The sequence below is a fragment of the Danio rerio genome, chromosome 6, assembly GCF_049306965.1.
Source record: "Danio rerio strain Tuebingen ecotype United States chromosome 6, GRCz12tu, whole genome shotgun sequence".
NCBI lineage: Eukaryota > Metazoa > Chordata > Actinopteri > Cypriniformes > Danionidae > Danio > Danio rerio.
The window spans coordinates 6999065-7017449 of NC_133181.1; the positions used below are offsets into that span (position 1 = coordinate 6999065).

At 39.4% G+C, this 18385-nt stretch overlaps 1 protein-coding gene across 6 annotated transcripts in view; it reads right to left on the reverse strand.

Annotated features, from left to right (window-relative positions):
• Positions 1-11957: 11957 nt before the first annotated feature.
• Positions 11958-18385, reverse strand: part of ccdc88aa (coiled-coil domain containing 88Aa) — a 177440-nt gene continuing 171012 nt past the window's right edge. For 3 of the 6 annotated variants that reach the window (XR_012407589.1, XR_012407588.1, XR_012407594.1), the window contains one exon: positions 11958-12113. The gene's annotated coding sequence lies outside the window, so the exon portion shown is untranslated. The remainder of the gene's footprint in view (positions 12114-18385) is intronic. The other 3 variants (XR_012407593.1, XR_012407592.1, XR_012407590.1) reach the window with 1 other exon arrangement.

An 18385-nucleotide genomic window follows, 5' to 3' on the forward strand; every position in this document is an offset into this window, starting at 1 on the left:
CATTTTTATATTGTAGTTGTTTTATCCAATTTGATGTCGTATTTTGACACTCCTGTTATTTAGTAATGTTTACTCTTTACAGTAATTTTAATTTTTAGGTAAGATTGCATTGATTATTGTTCATTTGATTCTCAGCCTTTAATAGTCATTTATAAGGGATTTATAAAGCATGAATAGTCCTCACTTTAGATTAGGTCACAAAACTGCATGAAGTTGAGTTAATAAAGCATTTATTATCATATATAGTAACCATTACTATATGCCTGAATGATAAGATATATAAACATCAATTTCAATAGTTTATTAATCATTTACTAACTCATTCTGAATGATCTTAAAAACCTCCAACTACTCATACTCAAACAACTCATACTCATACTTACAAATGGTTTGTAAATAATGCGATACTGCATTTAGTAATGAAAAATCAACCAGTCACAAAGTATGAAAGTACAATTATTAAACACATAAATGTGGTTACAAGTCAAGAATAGAGCATTTGTAGCTGCAGTTATAAACTGCTTACTAATGTTTATTAATGTAGAGTTAATGCTAAACAAATAATGAATTTCCTAGATACTAATCATTAATAAATGATTCATAGTGTGTAGTTACTATAAAGTGTTACCAAAAACTATAGTATAGTTATAAATTTTCTTTTAGCTTAGTCCCTTGTTTTGTCAGGGGTCTCCACAGCAGAATGAACCGCCAACTATTCTGGCAATTGTTTTACACAGCCGATGTCCTTCCAGCCGCAGCCCAGTACTAAGTTTTAGAATGAACAAAAATAGCTTGAGTTCTAGTTGATCATTTGGCAGAAGTGGCTTATATAAAAGGCAAAGGCTTCTAGATTACGCTTATTTTACCAAAATAAAATATGATCATGCCTTGAGTTTTAATTATTTAATTAGGACAATAAGGACTGACTTTGCTTAGACAATTGTCTTGTCACTTAACAGAAATAATATACAGTACAGACTATCAAGTCATGGAGAAGTGGATAATTTTTTTTTTTTAAAGAATATTTTGTATGACTCTCATGAGCTTGGAGGACTGCATCCATACTACATCTGTAATGACTCAAATACTTATTATTAAAGTCACCTGGAATGGCAAAGAAAGCAAGAAATGCCCGATAATGTTAATGTTTGGTGACTGGGCTGGCCAATCCTGGAGCACCTTGACCTTCTTTGCTTGCAGGAACTTTGATCTGGAGGCTGAAGTATGAGAAGGAGCGCTATCCTGCTGAAGAATTTGCCCTCTCCTGTGGTTTGTAATGTAATGGGCAGCACAAATGTCTTGGTACCTCAGGCTGTTAATGTTGTCATCCACTCTGCAGATCTCTCGAACCCCCCCATACTTAATGTAACCCCAAACCATGATTTTTCCTTCACCAAACTTGATTGATTTCTAAATCTTGGGTCCATGCGGGTTCCAGGAGGTCTTCTGCAGTATTTGTGATGATTGGGATTTCCAAATTATCAACTAGAAGTCCAGCCAATATTTGTTGCTCTTACAACTGGGGTTGACGACAAGACTTTTGTCAGATAGTGTAGATCAGCTTACATTTTGGTGTGTAAAATGAACACTACAGCGTAGTATGATGCTGCCGAAAACCTCTGTTGTTATTCTCACTACTGCTGAATGCTTACCTCGGTAAGGACAGCTCTTTTAGAAAAGTTCACTTAAGCTGATAAACACCACTGAAGTACTATTGGTACATCGTGAATGCATAATAGGTAGGATCGGCATGTATCTGAAGCTCCGCCTTTTTACTTTAGGAAATCACGAGTTATTTTTTCTCAGTTCTTCAAAGTCATGCTGTGTAAAGTGCTATAAATGTACTATATAAATATTCATCAAAACATCACTCTCAGCAGCATGGTAGCATTTAGATCAGTATAGCATTGCAAAGTTATTTCAAGAACAGAACGAAGAACTTCGCTTTGAAAATACTGAGTTTGCAACAACCCAGAGAAAGATGTCTACAGGAATCCAGAAACTGCATGCAATTGAAAAGCCTTTTTGGATGCATAACACTGTCATTACGTGGTGGCAGTAATGTTGCTGCCTTATCACCCTACCTTCCATTATCTGAGTAATGGAAGTTAACAGGCTAAAGATTGTTTGTAATTATCCAAATGCGGAGACAACAGCAAATAAGCGGATTCAGAGTTGCTTTAGTTTAGTAAAAAGCTCGATTTGCATATGTGATCACATAAATACCGGACTATAACATCATTTAAATGTCATTTCAGAACATTCTCTCTTGAAAAAAAAAAGAGAAAGTCATTCATTTAGAAACTGGCTGAGCTGTTCTGCAAAACCGCAGTGCTTTTGTAGCTTTTTTTCTGTCCATTTCACATCCTAAATGCTCCTTTTCCATTATCCACAATTATCCAATCAGTTTTCCACCACCTACTCGCCCAAAACTGCTGCCGTTTGTGAGGACAGATGTGCTCGCCAGCCTCCCGAACCTTTTAGTGCATCAGATGACTTTAAATGACTTGAAACTTTATTTATTTATTCAATCGTAATAATACATTTTCCTTTTGCAGTAATGCAGCTCCATCAGTCTCTAATGCCCCCAGGGCGACCAGATGTTCCTCCAGCCATATGGCGTCCCAGTATCTCTCTTTCTCATCTCGCACGCTCTTCCTCTGTTTCTCTGTCTCTCTTTCGCCTTCAGCCTTTACTGTGTGTCCACATTTTGTTTCTGCACTCTCTTATCTGGCATTTGACATGATTGCAAACTCCCAGCTTCTACCTGACAGATCAGATTTCAGAAATTCATATCTATACATAACAAAGTGATCTCTGTGCTGGTACTAGATTGCTAGATGCCATATTTGAACGTGAAATGAGCAGAAAATTTTTAAAATGACAAGATCTGAAATTCAAATCCCATTTTTGCCAGGAAAAACTATTTTAAAATGTACAAAGCCGTGCTGGTGAAATGCAAAACAGTGCACTTGAATTCATTTAGTAAAGCAGGAATAATGTGCACCTTAACTGTACAACCAGCCTGCACCAGATTCTAAAATCTGCTGGTCTTGACCTAAAACAACAGAGGACGTGACCTGAGCAGTGTCTCCACCAAGCAAAGTTTTTAAAATAGTAACTCCTGACTCATGCAGTAAAGGAAATCGCACAAAAGGTCATGCCCATTGTGATCAACAAAGCCAACTGCATTGAATTCTGATTCACTGGAAATGAAATAGTCAGAACCAGCGCAAATACAGAGTTCAAAACTCACTATGAAAACAATGCCATAAATCAGTTTATGAGTAAATTGTGGTGAAACTTTCAACACAGGATAATTGTGAATACCAACAAAGGCACATTCTGAAAAGTCCCTGATATACATTTCTGGAAATTGCGAATTATGTAGCCAAAAATATGTACAGTATGTCTGCATTATGTCTAAAATGAATGCTACTGGGCAGGATGATGCCGTTCTACCAGCTGTCTACTTACCTCCATATGGATAGCTTTCCTGCTGTTACTAGTTTGTCCAGTAGCTCGCCATGTATGTAGACGGACTTGAGATGCAGAGCGGAGTTGACCACGACGATGGAGTTCAAGTCCACGAAGGACAATTCCATAAAGCGCGTAAGACAAAAACAGAAGGCAAAAAATAAGTAAATAACAGGGTAAAAATGTGGTAAAATCTGAAAACTGAAAATCAGTGACTCAGTGAGTTAAAACGAGTAAATTCTCTGTGTTTAATCCTTTCTGTGCAAGACTGTATGGTAACGTTATAGTATGCCACATAATGTAAAGTGTTCAAAATTGGTAGCTCATCTTTAAATAAAATAGCAAAATGTTCGTTAAGAGTTATATATTTTTGTTGGAGGAAACAGCTGTGCTGATGAGGTGAATGCCGAGAAAACCCAACTGCTCCTCCGTGACATTGAGATACAGGTGATACAAGGTTATCTATATCAAAGAACTGCAAATAAGGAGCTGAATTCTGCCGCCATTTTCCTATTAAATTTAAAGGGGACTGAGGCAATAATTTAGTGTACGTTACAGTTTATGAGCTAAATGCAAAAGTTTTATGGGGGCTGAGTAGACACATAGGGGGGCTACAGCCCCCCTAAAATAGGCCTTGCAACGCTCATTTTGTAGGCTATTTGTAAAACAAATGAAGTTGAAAGTTTATCCACCCAAACCTCCGGAAATAGCACAACATGAAACTGAAACAATGTAAAAATCCCAATGGCAAACTGAGTAGATATCAAATGATCAACCAATGAAATTCATGATCTATTATCCTCAAATTATTTGTTGTTACTCATACTTTGCATGTTTACAATTACGATTCTATGAATAAGAGTACATTATAAATTAACAGGTATTTTGTTCATATTTCATTATTAGTTTTTGTTTTGTTTTTCAGTTTATTTATGATTATGAATTGCGTCATTGGACCTTTATTTCTGCTCTGTAGACTTTTGATGTTGACAACTGCAATTCAACAAAATTATTTTTGTAGCAATTATTTTAGTAGTTTGCAACAATATATTGTAAAGAAAATAATGTATAGACCATTCATTTTATTGCCAGGTTTTTGTGGCATAATTTATGCCAACTCAAGCAATATATCACTTCAAACTCTAAAAAATGGCAATAAAAGTCACTTTTTCAAACTTTTTAACATCAAAAGTTATTGTAGGAAAGGTCCCAAAACACAGTTTAAAAGCATAAACACATGAAGAAAAGAAAAAACATGAATCGCAAAATACAGAAAATTGAATGTCATTCATTGATATGAATGACAGTATCTCCGATCTGTAACTAAACTCTCTTTTCTGTGCAAAGGAATCAAGAATCCTGTGCTTTACACAGACCTGAAGGGAGTTGCATGTTTTTCTCATGTTTTGATAAATAAGAGATGAAGAGCGCAAACAGCAGCAGACAGCAGCAGCACCTGCAGGAGTTATTTACAGATATACTAATGCACTGCTGGTATCACAACACCATAGAGTCCACTCCATGCTTTTTTTCAAGCAAAGTTTGGACACAGTAACTCTTCTAAGGAATACAGATTCTATATTTGCGATAATATGTCTCAATGCAAAACACAATTCACCAATCTAGACAATCCCAATTTACCATGCATAATTAAACCATAATACATCTAATGCGCCTCTTTGCATCCATAACACCTTTCAATTCCCATTCATTCATGTTTCCCATTCCTGTTTATTCAACAAGCTTCGATGAAGTGAAATTTATTGAAGAGGCTCTTTTAAAGTACTAAACTGTCAACAATTCTTTGTAGAATTTACAGTAATTTACAGGAAGCTGTTTGCCAGTAACTTACTGTAAATCGATTACAGCAAAACATATACTGTGCCATTTATATTGCTGAATATTTATTAACAGTGTTGCATACATTTACTGTAAAATATGCAGCAATTTCTACAATGCAACTTTAAAACATTGTAGCATACATGGTCTTTAGCCTCCTTGGTACAGCAACCGACTCCCATGCGGAAGGTCGCCGGTTCAAACCCAGCTCGGATCGGGTTGGGTGGCGTGGGACAGGCGGGGTTACACTGTCAGCTGTTCAAGTGGCAGCTATATGTTTAATTTAACACAGCTCATGAAAAAACTGTTATTGTTATTAGGATGACATGCAGATAATAAGCTATATATCGATGTAAATGTGGGGTTGGGCGATTGATCGCGATGCCGGCTCAGCATCGTAAGGTTTGTCGGCCATCAGCGATGGCATCGTCTATCGACACAACCCTATATTTTTGTTTACAGTATTGCATGCATTTACTGTAAAATATACAGTAATTTCCACAATGCAACTTTAAAACACAGTAACATACTGCATAACTGTTCTACAATAAAATACAGTTCATATTACAGTTAAATACTGAGTAATTTATATTAAAAAATACATTTGCAGTTCTCTTGTCTGCTAACCTAATTCTATCTTTCATTTAATGTCTATATGTGTGTCCAAGAAGAGCCCTGATCTCATCCTCAAGTTTTCAAGTAAGACTTACCCAGAGTGAAAATCAGCCATGGTTTGTTTTTCTCCTTCTTCAACGAAGCTTTGGTTAACGACTGTCCAGAACATCAGAGTGTCCTGTTCAATAAGTCATTTCAGAGAAGTGGCTACAGTGTTTGGTTGCTGGCTTTCAATTTCCCCACTTACACACATGGGAGTTGCGTTCGCATTACCACTGCATCAGTAAACACGCTCGATACCAATTATAACGAATGGTCAAAATAACAAACTCAAACCGGCACTTCGTCTGAGAGAGAGAGAGACTACAGCAAAGTTTGCAGAAGAAGATATCTATAAGAAGTTCACTTCAGGTTATTGAAACAGACCAAGGCTTTATTTTAGATTCAGACACACATACAAAAAATGTCAGTTTATGACTTAATGGTGAACCGTTATGGATTTTACGCCAAGTCATTCTTCTAAAATCTGACATTCATGTTTTATGAACAAAGCAAATGCGCTATGAAATGTAACAGATGTTATGATGGGTAAAAGTGATTGCGATCACCCTTCATACCCAAGGCCAGTGAGCACTTAACACAATTTAGAGGAAAAGCTCACCTCTGGTCTTTTACCACACTGCACGTCTTTCTCTTTCTGTCCAAATAAAGTGGCCTGTTTTGCTCGTAATACAAGAAGGGCTTTAACCTCACTCGCTCTACCAATGCGCCTGTAGGCAAATAGAAAATGCAGGACTTTGCTATGGCATCCTCATACAGCGAAAGGCTTTCAGCTTTGCACATACAAGGCCAGTGTTGAAAAAAGGAGTTGCTTTAAAAATAAACTCCATGTATGGTGGCTAAGCGTGGTGTGGACAGACAAAAGTGATGCATTCAACAGAAGGCAGTAAACCCTTAACAAACAGCCTCACAATTTATTTATAATTTTTTTACTTCAATTTTTTTTAAACTGCACAAATGTATGCAAAGAAATGTTAAGGCTGATTTATACTTCTGCTTCAATACTTATAATCAACGCAAACGCATGGTCTGGCGCAGCTTTCGCGCAGACGCAGAGCCCTAACTGATGCCAACGCTGACGCGCAACTCTCAAAAAAATTTAACTGCATGTTTCAATGACGCGTAGCACAAGCTCTGTGATTGGTCGGCTTGGTACCGGTGACGAGTGTGGCCGGTGCTGATAGCCGCGAGCCCATTGGAATGAGTGTTTACAAGCGTCTAATCCTATAAAGAAGCTCCAGATGGATTTTTGTTTTGTTTTTACCTTATGATTAAAGTGGTTGCATGTCCGCTGGTTCCCGCCACTGAATAAGTGAGTCTTAGCTAATTGTACATTAAGGTAGCGTTCACAAAAAATGCATAAAAAATTAAAAATAAATGCATGACTAAAAAATAAATGCATGACTATGTACAAGGCAGGCGCCGTGGATGTTACAAATCATCTGTGCCACTTTCTTTCCGTTAAGCTAGTCGAGACGTTCCCTTATCGAGTCCATCTCGACATTATGTTTGAAGGACCTATAAAACTGGGCTGGGACCATGTAGAGACTTTTGAAGCTGTGCTGCAGCTGTGATTTCATATGGATGTACTCCTGCGCAGATGTGCTAACTCATCAAGAATAGTTATAAAGAATAGTTTCCAAAGTCATTCAACAATCATTGCTGTAAGTCCATAACGCGTATCTGTTAGTTGTAATACTACAACTCCTTAAAATGTTTAAAATAAAAACTAAAATTCTAATTTGCCTGGTGTTTTATTATTCATAACTTTGGGAGAATACCTTGTGTGTGTATATTTAGACTGATATTTAGTTGAATTAAATAAATAATAAGCTTTGCGGTTATGAATGTTAATAGTAGCCTACTTTGGTAAATTTCCATCAAAGCATATAATCATATGATGAATATACTAACTGCTTTTCGGAAGGTGGGGGGGTGGGGTTTGTCATATTGTACAAGGTAAGTAGGCTTCTTAGAATTCTTTGACAACGTTGTCACTGGAAACGCAAACGAACTGGTTTATTTGTGTTGATTTCAAGTGACGTATAGGAATAGGAAGCATGGGTGCCTGAGCGTGCAAGCCCGAGAGTGCAAGCCTGAAGATGCAAGTTCAACTCTGCAGCCAGACCCTTCTCAATTTAGTTAATCAAAATCACTTATAGCGCATGTCTTTGGACTATGGGGGAAACCGGAGCACCCAGAGGAAACCCACATGAACAGCGGGAGAAAAGACAATCTCCACACAGGAATGCCAACTGGCTCAGCCACGACTAGAACAAGCTGTGAGGCGAGCATGCTAACCACTAAGCCACAGTGTTGCCTTATATATATATATATTCACACGTACATGTATATACTTTTTTCAACCCGAAAACAAAGTCTTCTAGACAAAACATAAACACTTAAAAGTGAATGAGCTGTAATGCACTCTATTAACAAAACCATACTGACCTCCACTGTCACTGCCGCAGAGGTGTCCTGTCCTGCAGAGTTTCTCTCAAACCCAAATTCAACAAGCCTACACCAACGATGTCTCTGAACTAAGATCTTCGGCCCTCCTAGAGAGTATGTGGATTCGAAAATGTTCAAAAGTATCCCACTGCCCAATAAATCAATTCCAGATCAAGACCGAATGTCCCATTTCACCAATTTTTGTAACAGAAATACCTGATTGTGTTTTATGGCCCTCCCCAATTAAGCCTGGAAGTTTGAAACCCCAGTAAGACTCATCAGTTCTTCAGTGTGGGAAGACGCTTATTTGTTCTTCAGAGCCAGTCTTCCATTATTTTAGACTAGTTAGGAGTTGTGTTCAATTCTGCACGGCCATTAACTGAGCAAAGAGTTCAGTTGCTGAAGCAGTTAGCAGCCACCTGCTGAGAGATGCAGGAAGCGAATGCAACAAAATCCTTCATGCAAAGGATGAAATACTGAAATGTGCCGCCGCTAGACGGAACGGTTCAGTTTCTCAGTGTCAAGGACTGCGCATGCAGGTTAATCAGAAGTTCAGGCTGAAATCAACAACTCGCATGGAATATTCATCCTTGTGTCTTGTGGGGATTTCAAAACATGGTCTCCTGTTCAGGCCTGGGTCATATTAAACATGCGTTTTCTACACACTTTTGCTTTTCTCAACGGTTTCTCCCTCTCATCATCTTCTGCCCCTTCACCTTTCATGCTGTCCATCTTCAAAAGTGCCTCAGGCTCCTGAAGAAAAGAAACACCTGCTAATGATATCTGGCCTGCTGAAGCTGCCATGAGAACATCTTTCGCAATTTCCTGACTCTGATCAGATTCCCACTTCAAACACACGTGAATTGCTTGCACACACTCGCCTGGTCCCCGAAACCCTTGACAGGCCATGTGGAGCAGAGCAGAGGCAGTAGCAGAGGATAAAGCAGCTCTATGCGCTCGGCCTGCATGCTTAGCAGGATCAGCTTTGGCAGAGTCATGGCAAAAGTGGACCACTTTATCCAACAAACGGCCGGCCAAAATCAGCCCATGGGAACTACAGCATCTCAGCACAACCCTCAATAGATGATCCACCACTGCATGCTCAGTTAGGTGGTCAAACAGAATAGAACAGGGATGCCCAAACTCAGTCCTGGAAGGCTGGGCTGTGTCCGAAATTGCTCTCTACTCAGTAGTCACTGCATTTGAATTTATTACACGCAGGGGTGTAAAGTAACTAATTACAAATACTCAAATGACTGTAATTGAGTAGTTTTTCTCAGGAATTGAAATTTACTACGTAGTTTTAAAAATGTGTTTTTAACCTTCTCTTGCAACCCGGGCTCATTGTGGAAACATAGCCCAGCGGACGTTTCTGCGGACCGCGATTTACGTCCCGGGAGGTACGTATTCGAGCGGTTTTTGTTTTCGCGGATCCACGAGAGGCCGCTGTGCGCACTTTTTCGCGTATCGGGTGCCTCTCGGGAGCGCGCGCCGTTCGTGCCCGCGCCATTCTCCCACGAAAAGCCGCCGGATCGGCTGTCTCGGCCGCCCTCCTCTTCCTCCTCCTCCTCCTCCTCCTTCCCTAAACCCGAGCAACGGTTCGCAAAAGCCGTCCAGAAAAAAAAAAAAGCAAAAGCCCTCGTCTTCGATTTCGACCGTGTTTTCGGATCCCGCCGCGTTCTCGCCCTTATTTTTCGGATTCCGTTTTTCGTCTGACCTGATTTACGGAACCGCTGTTCCCCGGACTCGATCCCGGTCGTCGTCCCCGCGGCCGGCTCCTCCTCCGAAGCCTCCGATTTGCCGACGCAACGCTGTGAGCTAAGCGGACAAACTGGTTGCATCGGGAAAGCCCTCCACTCGGAGGTGAGCCGTCGGCCGGCGAGCGCGAAGAGGAGGGGCGGAGCGACGCCACACCCCCCCACATCGTTCGCTCGAAAAAAAACTAAACGCGGCCTTACGTACCTCCGGCCACGTAAATCGTGGTCTCCAGAAATGTCCGCGGGGCTACGTTTCCAGAATGAGCTTGGGTTGTTCTCTTGAGTACATTTTTAGTGTAGACTCAGTATTCTTACTCCACTACTTTCCTTCAACCTGCAGTTACTACTTCACTTCTTTTTTTTCTATGGTGATTGGCTAAAGTCGAAAAATCAGTCCTGTGATTCCTATTAAATCAAATCGCACATAGAAAGTAAATCATATCATACAGGACAAACTGAAGACATGGGCGATTAATAAATGCCCCAAACCTTTTTGAAAATTTTTTTTTAAATGTCCAAGTCCAATTCTTACTCACAATGACCCAGAGAATTTTATAGATTGCATGTCACTGATGAGAAAATGAAGGATATCGACTGTATGATGAATCAAATCACCTAACAGCCTTTAACAATCGGAATTAAAGGAGAAAGGAAACAAGGGCCAAATTAAGCAAGGATGTAGAATAAAATCCTCCTTTATAACTACCAAAAAAGTTAATATCCGTAATAATATAATAATAATCCGTAATAAGCCAGTATTTAATACAACCCAGGCTCATTCTGGAAACGTAGCCCTGCAAACATTTCTGGAGACTGCGAAATACGTATGTATTTGTGCAGTTTTTGTTTTCGCGAATCTGCGAGAGGCCACTGTTCTGGCTTTTTCACATCTCAAACGCCTCTTGCGAGCGCAGTTCGCGCCCGTGCTGTTTTCGCGTAAATCCCGCCAGAGGCCGCTGTCGAGCGACTGTCTGTCTGACTTACTGAATGATTGACTGGGTGACCGGCCAATCAGCCAACCCACTCTCTTCCTCCTCCTTCCGGCCGGCCCGCTTGCTTCCTTAAACCCAAGCAATGATTTACAAAACCAACCAGAAAAAGAAAAGCCCTTGTCTGATTTTGACCGCGTTTTCAGATTTCACCACATTTTCAACCTGTTATTCACTTGTTTACTTTTTTTTTTTGGATTCTGTTTTTGTCTTACCTGATTTCTGGAACCGATCTTCCTCAGACTCGAACCCGGTCATCACCGTAGTCACAGTAGACTCCCCTCCAGCTCTCCACAAGGAGGTGAGCTGTCAGCGGGCGAGCGCGAAGAGGAGCGGCATCACACCGTCCCATAGCCGCGTAAATCACTGTCTCCAGAAACGTCCGTGGGGCTACGTTTTCAGAATGAGCTTGGATTGATTTTATAGCATGAATTGTAACTTAAACTAAAGTGTTACCAAAACAATAAAAGAAAACATACAGAAAAGAAAAGTAAATGCAGTGACAGCTCATTTCTACGTTTCTACTTTATTTATATGTATGTTTTTTGTATGACTACGTTCAGAAAATACAACCTAGGTTCATTGCGGATACGTACCCATCCATCTTCTCACATAAACCCTTCAGAGGGTGCAATATACACTTCAGCTAACCAGACCAGCTTGCTGTCGACCGACTGACCTACCCACCCCATCCCTAAACCCAACTGATAGTGTTTTGAAAAGCAATATAGAAAAAGAAAAGATGTGGCGATCACGTGATTCCACCACATTTTCAGCCTGTTGTTTATTTATTTAATATGTATTACTTTTTTTTGTTTTACCTGGTTTCGGGAACTGTTCTCCGCCAGACTCAAATCTCATCGTCGTGGTCAACTCAGCTTCACGTCCCAAGTCTGCTGATGTATGCTGCAAGCTACTGGGCAAACTGGTAACATTGGACAAGCCTTCTGTCAGCGGTAAACAGGTAGCGGCAAAAAACAGAAGCCTTTGGCGGCATCATACCTGCCTGTATTAATTTTAAAGACGAAATGCAGCCAGACATACCCCTGGCTACATAATTCGCGCTCTCCAGATATGTAGACAGTAATATGCATCAACAATGAGCCTGTGTTGAGAATATACCAACCAAACAAACCAAAAGATCTCTAATGTTGAATTTGCACCAAAGCTCCAAGAGAGAAACTATACCAAAGTACTGGCTCACGTCTAGTCAAATACACACAGGGTTAAGAAAAGAGAGAGATAGAGAGACTCAAAGAGCTGGAGGAAACTTGATGACGGTTTTGTTTGTGTGTTTCCAGGCCTCATCATTCCACCAAAACACATGAATCTTTCATCAGTCAATTCTCTCAGTTCTGAATGCAAGCAAATAGAGCAGATCGCACCCGGCATCTCTGTGCTTCTGGCGCGCTAATTTTGGGAGGAAGATTTGCCGGGCCAATACAGACTAATAGAGAGTCTGAGGGAAATGATTTGCAGACACACAGATTTCTGAAAGCGCGCGCACACACATACACCAGGGTGGTCGAAATCAACTTGAGGACTGCTTGAGCCTCTTACAATTCAACTCCAGTTCTTCATCCGCACTTTTACAAATCCACTATGCGCTCAACTCTTAAGGCTCTCAAAAGCAGAAATGTCCAGCTATTGTTGCTGAATGCTAGCGCAGTGGTGTTTCTCTAAAGAACACGTATTCAGAGAGCCGCTGAATCGAAAGGCTTTACAGGCAAGACTCTTCAAGGTATTTTGTCTCTCAATGTAGATTGATTTACGAGCTCAGACGTGCCCAAGAGTCCAAGCCAATAGTATAAAGAGCAAGGCCACGATAACAGAGGTTTTTCCACAAGACAGTGAAGCACGTTTTATGTCTTAAAGGTGAACTGTGTAATTTCATCGCCCACCAGATTTAAACTGAAAAGCAAACATGATGCTTTTTTTTTTTTAGAGTGGCAAAGTGATAATCAGTGGGGAAGTGAAATCATTTTAAAATTCCTTTTATATGGACTTTTTAGATGTATTTGTGATTGTTTTAGTCTGTTTTTATTGGTTTTAGTGTAATTTTGATTTAGAATAGATAGTGGAAACATAGTCTCATATTGAAAATGTAGACCTATATACATTTCTGGAGATCGCAAAGTTTGTAGCCAGATGAATATATGGTCACATTTTGTGTTTGAAATGAACGCTACGAGGCGGTATGAACCCCTCCTTTTTGTGCATACCAGCTGACCGCTTACCTCTGTGTAGATAGCTTCCCACTGTTACCAGTTTGTCCAGTGGTTCACCACGTACGTCGAAGTATTTAAGACGCAGACCAGAGTTCGAGGGCGACAGGGTTTGAGGACGGTTCCGGAAAGCAGGTAAGATAAAAACAAAAGCCAATAAATAAAATAATGAAGTGAATAACAGGGTAATAATGTGGTAAAATCTGAAAATGTGGTAAAAAACAGGCGAGAGCTTTTCTTTTTCTGGATTGCTTTTTAAAACACTGTCAGTTGGGTTTAGTGAATTGGGTGGGCGCTGGTCAACCGGTGCTTTTGAAAACACTATCGGTTGGGTTTAGAGAAGGAGGAGGGTGGGGGAATTGGTTGATCAGTCAGTCAGTTGACAACAACCTCTGGTGGATCAACATGAGAACAGCAGGGACGAATGGCACTCGCAAGAGAAATTTGAGATCTGAAAATGCGCACACAACGGCCTCTGGTGGATTCGTGAAAACAAAAACTGCAAAGAAAACATAGCCCCTGGGACGTATTTGGCGTTCTCTAGAAATCTATATAGGGTTACATAATCAGAATGAGCTTGGGTTGGATAGTGGCTAAACAGAACTTTGTCATTAAAACCTTATTAGGCAACCATCTTTTATTTATTTAATTGTTTTATTTTAAATAATTTACCATGTAGTTTAATAATTATCCCTATTGAAGTCATGTAACTTTGTTTTTGCCTTTTTATCCCATTCATCTGAATTGCTCTTTAATTTATATAATTATTTTTTAATAAATGGGATGGAAAAAAAGCTAGAAAAAGTTGTTAAAATGTTTTTTTTAAGCAGAAAATTGGACGAATTTCTGAAAGTTCGTGATTCCTGAAGACTAGGTTAGTAAGGATGCCAAAAATTCAGCTTTCAGTCACAAAATACCAAATACGCTAAATACGTCCCAAAATTTTTTTTTTTGTGCAGTTTTTGCGAATCCACCATGATCTGCTGTGTATGCTTTTTGAGATTTCAAATCTCAAATTCAAAGGCTCAAACCAGTGACCTTGCTGTGAGGCGACAGTGCTAACCACTGACCCACTGTGCCACCCAATAGCACAAATTGTACAATAAAATAAATTGTGACCAGCTTTTATTACCTGTTCATTATATGTAAAAACAAAAGATTTTTGCTAATAATTCAGTGCCAATATTTTGCTTTGAGTTTGACCAGCTGTACATTTCTCTTGTTTAGAGACTTTAGAACAGCAGGTTCAGTTGCACCCTTTGAAGCATCATGAAGGTTATCAAGGACACCAACATGCATCCATAAACGCGCAACCTGACGTCTGTGCACTTGTCAAATGGCATATCCGCGATATAAGTCACTGGGGCTAATGCAAGCTATTAATTACAAGCTGGAGGTGGGGGTGACATTTAAAGAGTGGGGAGGAAGCTGGTCCATTCACTCAGCCGTTACTGTAAGCTTATTAAAGATTTAACAGGGTCGTCGTGAGCTGTGAGTCATTCCCTCCAAAAAAAAAAAAAAAAACAGATAAATGATCTCCTTTATTTCACAACATCACAGAACAAAGACAACAGAGTACGGTGTTGATACATAAAATTGTATTTCCCACTGAGAGTCATGAAGACGAACGTGGAGTGACGCAGCAGCAGTTTCAAAAGAGCATCGGATGAAACATTTTAACTGGTTTTAATCTGGGGTTTTTTTGCCTGCATTCTTCTTACGGAGAATAAACCTGGCAACTAAACCTTATCCGCTGCACTGCGGGGAATTCTGTCAGAGTCGGGAGCATTTTGACAGTTTCATTCTGTGTTGTGTGAAAACAGCTCTTGATTAATGTTTGGAGTGGTTGCGAGCTTTGTCCTCCTCATAAAGACACCCTCTGTCACTTCTTAATCTTTTTTTTCTTTCAATCTTGCTTTCTTCTTTTTCTTTCCTGCGGTTGTTGTCTCCTTTCTGTCAAACTGAAAGCATTTCTGTGCTCTCAACGATTAGCTTGTGTTCTCTATGTATATGCACTCTCTCTTTCTCTATCTATCTATCTATCTATCTATCTATCTATCTATCTATCTATCTATCTATCTATCTATCTATCTATCTATCTATCTATCCAATTCAGGCTAATTCTGAAAATGTACCCCTATATACATTTCTGGAGAGCGCCAAATACGTCCCAGGAGTTTTTTTTTTTTTTTGGAGTTTTTGTTTCCGCGAATTCACCAAAGGCCTCTGTGTATGCTTTTTGAGATCTCAAATTTCTCTTGCAAGTACCATTTGCGCCTGCTCTTCCCACAAAAATCCACCAGAGGCCGCTGTCATCTGACTAACAGTTTGATCAACTGACCCACCCTCCTCCTTTCCTAAACCCAAGCAATAGTGTTTTTAAAAGCACCAACTGACCCGATCACCCACTTTCCTAAACCCAATCGACGGTGTTTTCAAATGCAATCCAGAAAAAAAGAAATGCCCTCACCTGATTTTTACCATGTTTTCAGATTTTACCACATTCTCACCTTATTTTTACTTGTTTATTTATTTATTTATTTGGCTTTTTTTAATTTCTGCTTTTGCTTTTACGTGCATTCTGGAACTATTCTTTACCTGTCACGGTCAAAGAAATGTTCTGATAGATCCAAGTGCGAGTGAAAAATTATTTATTGACACAGTCAAAACAAATGCAAAGAATGAGTGCGGTGCTAGGGCTAGGAGAAACAGGGCAGGTATCAGGCAGGAAACAGGGTCCAGTAGAAACTCCTCACGGTCCTGAGCACAGACAGATAGCACACATAAGCATACGTAACAAACTGACAAGGACACACAGAAAACATCGCCCATTTATAGGCACGAATATGAGCCTCAGCTGGCGAACTAATCAAGCTGGCTGAGTGCCGTCATAACACGTGATCAAAACAAATACACATGGACAACAAAAACAAAACAAACCCACATGATCAAACAGACACTCCGGGAGAGCGCACAAACCTGCAACCGTGACATTACCAGACTCAAACCCCATCGCTGTGGTCAACTCATCTCTGCATCTCAAGTCCAGTGACATACATGTTGAGCCACTGGACAAACTGGTAACAGCGGAAAATCCGTCCATACGGAAGTAAGTGGTCAGCTGATAAGCACAAAAAGGAATGGCATTATACCGCCCTGTAGCATTCATTTTAAAGACCATATGTACTTCTGGGCCCGGTTTTTCAAAAGTAATCCACTAGGATTTTGGAAAAGGGATTGGATCAAATCTTGAAAATGGGTTTTTCAAATGAAAAAATGGATTACAAAATCGGATTAGATAATCTAATCCAATCTTGGTTTTGATCCAGTTTAAACCTTTAGTTTGGGTTTTTCAGACTTTTTTTTTTGTAGGATTTGGATCACTTTGGTCTAAAAAATTTGGATTAAACTGATCCCATCAGAAGGGTGGATTCACCATAGATTTCATCCCGAAAATGTAATGAAAAATTTTTTTTAAAGTATCAAATAATACTATATTTGGATCATGCAGTATCTTATAAGATATCCTAATTATTCGTAAGGTTTTAATTGTATTTGTTTAACTGTCAGGCTACTGTGATTACGTAGGCTTTAACGTATTCAGACTTTCAGTATAGGCCTACAGCAGTAGACAAGTAGAAAATGTTTGGCTTCATAAAATAATCCTCCAAACAGCTGTTAAAATTGACCAAAAACAACTAATTTTATTCTGTCACTAATATATATATATATATATATATATATATATATATATATATATATATATATATATATATATATATATATATATATATAATTTTTTTTTTTTCGGAATATTAATTAGTGATGCATGCAATGAAACAAAAAAAAAATACAAAGAATGGCAATCACTGATTTTTAAAATCACTTTCAACAATTGCAAAAAGAGACTGAAAGGGCAGAAGCACAGCTTCATCTGGCAGAGGAACAACTGACTGACCAAACTGCAGCAAACCAAGGCCAGACTTGAGATCTGCTCCTAAAGGCTGCTGGCAGTGGACTGCTGGAAGAGGATGGAGTGGGTTTTTTCTTGTTTTTAGTATTTTTAAATGTGTGTGTTTTCATTTAAAATAAAAATAAAGTTAAATAGACCCCACACTGGCTAGCCCACTTGTCGCTCTTTACATATCTATAGTTCTACATTGTGATTTCCTATCCTGTTTGAGCACTAGTTATCCAGATTTAGTAATCCTGAAAAGTTCCCATCCGGATCAGATTGATCCAATCCGATGTTGCTTTAAAAAACTGGCTCAAAAAGTAAGCTGGATTATGTGATCACTGATCGCAAAAACAGGATTGCTTAATCTGGATCAATTTTATCCGGATTAAACCTTTTGAAAAACCGGGCTCTGGCTACATAATTCATGATCTCCAGAAATGTATATAAGGGTAAGTTTTCAGAATAAGTCTATGTTGAACAATCCACTCGGTTCCCAAGGGATTTAAGCATAAATTTCTTTCTCATTTCAGGACCATTTCAAGTGGACATGCATCATGATAAATTGGGGGGGGATCTTAACTTCCGTTTCATGCGAAATTTAAGAGAGAGCGATAAAACGAGAGAAGATGCACGACTCTATGCACTTGTCTTTGTGAGAATGCATTGGCAAGGTGCAGTGAAGTATTTGAGTGGTACTCTGTGTTGGCATTCTCCAGAGCTCTCCAGTGCCCACCAGACACTCTATATCTCTATTTCTGAGAGGCTCTGAAAAATTTAATTAGCTTATAACCATTTAGCTACATTAATATTCATTAAAATGGCATTTTGAACTAAATGCTAATTACAACCAGATGGACAGACTCATTCGACATTTTGGTTGTTGTTGTGGGTTTGCGTTCTTGCTTAACGAAAACACTTTTGACAAATGAAACGCTATGGTAATAGGATAGAAAAATGTTTGAGGCTTTTTAAAGGGGGACAAAATGCATGCGTTTAAGGGGAGAGAATGGTTTT